Raw genomic sequence first — 6,142 nt, 5'->3', positions numbered from 1 at the left:
AAAACTTTATCGAACGCTTTCTCGAAGTCAATAGACTCCAGGAGCAATACAATATTATGAGATTGTGTGTAATAGGTGAGGTCCCTCAGCAGAAGGAGGTTATCCAAGATCCGCCTCCCAGGGACAGCACATGTCTGTTGATCTCCTATAAGACTTCCGATGACTTGAGATACACGACTTGCAATTATTTTAGCACAAAGCTTATAGTCAACATTCAGGAGGGTGATCGGCCTCCAATTCTTTACCTCACGCTTGTCTCCTTTCTGCTTGTAGATAAGGGTAATAACTCCCTCTCTCATGGACGGTGGGAGAGTACCCGCTGCAAAAAATTCCTTAACCAAAGCTACAACATCATTTTGTATTATTGTCCACATTGTTTGGTAAAACTCAACAGGTAACCCGTCTTTGAATGGTGTTTTATTTTTTGCCATACTACAAAGAGCACCCTATACCTCCTCTGGAGTAACATCACTATCTAAGAAAGTACGGTCATCAGGAGAGTTTTTTGTCAAGCACATTTAGGTAGTCATCTATTTCAGTTTGGCTTACCAGGGAACCTCCTCCATATAGGTGAGTATAGAAATTAACAATCTCAGTATGCATAGAGAGCCCAGTAACTTCTTGGCCCTGTACAAGAACAGAGGTGAACAAATCTCAGGGCCTTATTGTTTTTTTTAAAAAAATACCTTGTGCACTGTTCATCCTGATCTAATGTGTTAATTTTTGCCCTGAAAATAAGTTTCTTCCCTTAATTTAGGACAATCTGTTTTTTGCAGCTCTTCCACTGCGCTAGCTACATCAAGGCCCTGTTCTTTAAGTTTGAACAAGCCTTGTAGGCGGGCATTGAGTTGGCATTCCTGATGTTTCTGGGTTTTAGCTCGTTTTCTAATTTGGGGTTTTACCCATTCCCACCAATCAATTATAGATGCAAAATTAGTTTGTTTACTTTGTCATTTCAGTCCTTATATAAAACATGGCAGTGTAAGTTCTTGTTCTGCTAAAAGCTGAGTATTTCATTATCACACCCCGGAACCCATGTGAACAGCGTTATCTACACTAATGGTGGCTATAATTGCTTTGTGGTCTGAGAAGGAGACACTGTGGTGTGTGTAAGTGTCCCCCTGCAGATGCTCTGAGAGAAGAATGTAATAAATGCGGGATTTGACCGTACCATTATCTGAATAGTAGGAGAACCATGGGGTGGTCCCCTTTAATTTTAGACCAAGATTCTGCAATTTGAAATCCGTGATTATTTGTTTAAACACTGTACTGGTGCTATCCAGTGTACTGGCAACACTTCCCGCCCTGTCATGGGGTCTGACTATCAAGTTGAAATCCCCAAGTATTACAGTATCTATCCTTCCCGGGAGGTGGAGTTTTAGGACTTCCAAAAACTGCAGTCTGTCTTTTTTATCTGCTGGGCCATAAACAACAAATATACAGACTGGGTGGCCCTTAAATTCAATATTAACCTGTAGCAATCGGCCGGGGATGATAGTGATAAATGAACACACTACAACCGAAGCACCTTTAATCAATAACCCTACCCCCTCATTCCTTAAGGAGGCAGCAGTTGACCATACTGAGGGTCCGTGAGGCCATTCCGTAGGAGCGGGCCTATCAACAAGCATACATTCTTAGTGCAAAAATATGACAATTATGTTTAGCAAGTTCGTACATCACAGCAGCCCTCCTATATCTTGAGCCTATACCCCTGACATTAACTGATAAAAGTGAGAGGGCCATGGAAAGGAGGGAAAGAAATAAAGGCTTAGTTAACCTGGCCATCATTAGAAGCGGAATTCGTACCACATCCTACTGACGGTGCTATAATTGCGGAGGGGGACCCCTCCTCCATTTTGTCATCACTAGTATCAAATTCTTTTTAGATGTTTAACAGGTGCTATAGATCAGAGTTAGAAATGCTTCTATTTATGTTTATGTTACTGCAATGATATCATGCATTTCAAAATGTTTGGCCAATGGAGTGGGAGGGCGGTACCCTTTGTGGACAAGCCCTGTAGTTCCCCATCAGGTCCAGTCATTTGCATAGGTTCCTCTGATTGGTTGCCATGTTGGAGCTTTGACTATATAAAGAGCATGTCTGCAGTTCATTTGGCTGTGTGGAGTGAACAAGGACTGTGACGGTCTGAAACGGTGGACCGTAGCCACTATGCAGCTTTAATGTTTGTATTTTTATGATCCAATAAAATAATCTTAAGATTAAAAGACATTTAAAGGGACTCAGAGCTCTGATTAAAAATAAAATTTGAACTTACCCGGGGCTTTCTCCATCCCAGCCCTGGTCGGGACGTCCCACGCCAGCCTCCTGGCTCTTCTCCCGGCGGCTGTCCGCATAGCGCGGACAGGCCGGGCCCCCGGGCGACACTGGCGAGTGTCGGGGCTTCTCCTTCCCTATACGTCACGAATGACGTCACACGCCGGCCGCCGCGCGTCATGACGGCGGCCGGCGTGACAGCACGGCGCATGCGCGATTAAACCGCGCATGCGCCGTGCTGTCACGCCGGCCGCAGTCATGACGCGCGGCGGCCGGCGTGACGTCATTCGTGACGTATAGGGAAGGAGAACCCCCGACACTCGCCAGTGTCGCCCGGGGGCCCGGCCTGTCCGCGCTATGCGGACAGCCGCCGGGAGAAGAGCCAGGAGGCCGGCGTGGGACGTCCCGACCAGGGCTGGGATGGAGAAAGCCCCGGGTAAGTTCAAATTTTATTTTTAATCAGAGCTCGGAGTCCCTTTAAAGAGAATCTGTATTGTTTAAATCACACAAAAGTTAACATACCAATGTGTTAGGGGACATCTACTATTACCCTCTGTCACAATTTTGCCGCTCCTCACCGCATTAAAAGTGGTTAAAAACAGTTTTAAAAAGTTTGTTTATAAGCAAACAAAATGGCCACCAAAACAGGAAGTAGGTTGATGTACAGTATGTCCACACATAGAAAATACATCCATACACAAGCAGGCTGTATACACCCTTCCTTTTGAATCTCAAGAGATCATTTGTGTGTTTCTTTCCCTCTGCAGCTATCTTCCACTGAAGTGTCAGGCTGTTTCTTCCTGCAGAGTGCAGACAGCTCTGCCTGTATGTAATTCCTCAGTATGTGAAAGCCCAGCCAGCTCAGAGGAGGATTTATCCAGCTTGTAAAAGATAAGAGAGAAGAGAGAAGCTGCCCTAATCTAAATAGTGCAGAGAGGGGCCTGGAGGGGGGAGATACATCACAGAACCACAACACTGAAGAACTTGGCAGCCTTCCAGACACAGGCTGACAAGTCTGACAAGAGAGAGATAAGTTTATTTATTACAGAGATGGTGATAGTAGAAAGTGCTGCAGTTAGCCAGAACACATTAGAATAGCTTTTGGAACTTGTAGGATGATAAAAAACAGGATGCAATTTTTGTTACGGAGTCTCTTTAAAGCAGCATCTTCACTATAGAAGGTCACGTCGTACATACCTTTATTGGGGAAGTCCTGGATCGCGAACACGTCTCCGGTCTCCTCCACTCCAAGTACACGACACAGCACCACATCAACGAAATGCTTTGTTCCCATCTCCTTTGTTTTATCTGGCTCTACCAGGAATCAAATTGTATTTTTCAGCTTCCTCACATATGGTTCTCCTCCACCATCTCCGCCTTCACTCGAGGACGCCATCCCTTCTCGTTACTCCCAGGCCCCACAAGGAGAACCTGGGATCACCTCTGGCAAAGACCAATTTGATCTTTGCCAAAAGGCCGAGAAGCGATAACCCGATTACTCTCCGCAGCCGCGCCCGCCGACACAGCACACTCCCTGGGAATTACAGCAAATTACCTTCTAAATGCAGCAGCGGCAACCAGCACACAACCCAGCACTGCCCCACACAGCCGGCTAGCCCAGGGGCTACCTGCCGGGCCCCTGGGATGGGCGCACCTGTGCTAAACGCAGACGCACGGGCCAGGCTCAGTTGCCGCCTGATTACATTAGCATGGCCCTGCCCACCGCCGAATCAGCCATCACCCCTCCGCTGCCGTGCCTCCACGTCGAAGAGAAAAGTAAAGTAGGCTTCCGGCTCCCTGCATTCTGGCAACACGCTAGGAGAGAGTGTGGAGGGCAGAAGAAGAAGTCAAGAGAAGTCTCTAGCCTGGCTGGCTGTTTGAGAACACAGTGCGTCTTTCTTCGTTCATCCTCCTTCCTCTTTATCTCTCTGTCTGGACGTGCACGGTGTGCCACAAGAGGGAGACACAGGCCGGGGAGTGGAGAGCCTAAACAGAAGATGCCATCCTAGCCTGCTACACACACTCACAGCCTGCCACTGATGCAGGCACCTGAGCAGGTGCTCACAGGAAGTCAACCGATGATGTCACAATGCCCTGGGCCCAGGCAATATAAGGAGCTGCAGCCAGGGCTCTGCCTGCCAGTCCGCTGGCAGCTCACCAGGGGAGGGGTGCTGCTGCTGCTTCTCTTGCAGGGGACAAAGTGCAAACATGAAGAAAAGTGGTCCGGTCATGGATTTTTTTGGGACACAGCAACTGCGTAGCGCAAGTAGAGTTCATCCAAAGTAAAATTTAAAAAAAAGTTTTGTTTTTTTTCTTCCGTCTTTTCTTGTCTGTTCACAGGTTCTTATAGTCAGGCGAAATACAGACTCAATAAATGACACAGATGCACAAAGAAAGCTGACAACTTGAAACAATGTTTTTTATTGAGGATTTCAACTCTCTCCTGCACCCAGCAGTAGCAGCACAGACATAGACCGCACAGCAGGGGGGACAAAACAGCACTTGCTACTGGCAAATTCACTTTGCAGAGGGACACTTGATTTTAGTGAGTTAGTCAGCTGGGTATTTGAGTAGTTTTGATCTGTTTTTTGACACTAGTTAGAGAGAGTAGTGCACCGGTCCTGGAGGTACTGCAATACCAGGTCGATGCGCGGAGTGGACAGAGCAAGCTCTTCTTCCATCTCCCTGTTCCAAAAATCCATTTAATATATGGTCCCTAGAGAGGGAACGTATCAGATATTAAAGTGAACCTCCGGACTAAAAATCGACTCAGTTGCACTGAAAAGGCTTTATGTTTCTTTAACAGTTTCACAGCATCAGAACTTTGTTTCTCTTATACAAGCCTCATTTTTAGCTGCACAGAAGAAAACTGCCCGGGCATTTTTCTCCCATGCTGTGCAAAGCATGATGGGATTTCTGATTTTGTTGTTCTTGTTCTGCTGTTTTGGTGCAATTTTTTTTTTTACACTTTGAATTTAACATTTGAAGCCTAGTGTGTGCAGCTGGGAGGGGTTATCAGGACACAGGATAGTTGGAACTGTGTCTCCTGTTCCTTGTCACCTCCTTTCAACCAAAAAGATAACTGCCCCCATGACAAAGATGGCAGTCCCCATGAATCACAAACATTTGCCTGTTCTTATAATCTCTTACCAACCCTGTTTTAAATTACCTATATTCTAATTAACATAACTAATGTAACTTGATGACAGTATGTTTGTTTAGGCTGAAGTTCCCCTTTAAACTGATAAGAACAGAGGTTTTCTTTTTTTTCTGGTCAGAAATCAAACCACATCCCAAAAGGAATATCAATACATTCCAAATATTGGTTCAGCCGATAACATCATCTCAGTAAAAAAAAGAAAAAAACTTTTTTCTCTAAGAATAAAAAAAAAGGAAAAAAAAAAAAAAAAGGAAAAAGAAAGGTAAGTATATATACACACTATCATTACACTAATTAAGATAAAAAAAACTCCACCTCTTAGGTTGCCACCAAACATTTATTTAATAAAAAATATTTTGTTAAAGATAAGGATAACGTACAACCTAGACAGAAAAGTCTTTCCCACCTCCACCACCCCTCTTTCCAAAAACACTAACGCATTCCTCACATCCCACATCACAGCCTTATAAACCACACTCAGCAACCAAACTGTCCTTTTTTCCTCGCTATTTTCATCACACCATCCAGTCAGCATCATTACAAACAAAAACTAACAACAAAAACTTCTGCCAACAACATGTCAATTCCTTTCTCACATCCTGCGCAAACTGACAATACCAAAATAGATGATAAATATTCTCCAGACCATCACAACCTTCTCTGGGACACACCTCCGATCTCACCACATCTCTTTTTTTCAACAA

At 45.0% G+C, this 6,142-nt stretch overlaps 1 pseudogene; it reads right to left on the bottom strand.

The window, feature by feature from the left end:
- Positions 1-4,883: 4,883 nt before the first annotated feature.
- On the bottom strand, positions 4,884-5,043 carry LOC137505793 (U2 spliceosomal RNA; annotated as a pseudogene).
- Positions 5,044-6,142: the final 1,099 nt, after the last annotated feature.

This window comes from Hyperolius riggenbachi, chromosome 4, assembly GCF_040937935.1.
Source record: "Hyperolius riggenbachi isolate aHypRig1 chromosome 4, aHypRig1.pri, whole genome shotgun sequence".
NCBI classification, from domain to species: domain Eukaryota; kingdom Metazoa; phylum Chordata; class Amphibia; order Anura; family Hyperoliidae; genus Hyperolius; species Hyperolius riggenbachi.
The sequence above is the reverse complement of the archived record's forward strand: the minus strand, read 5'-3'. Positions and strand labels throughout refer to the sequence as shown.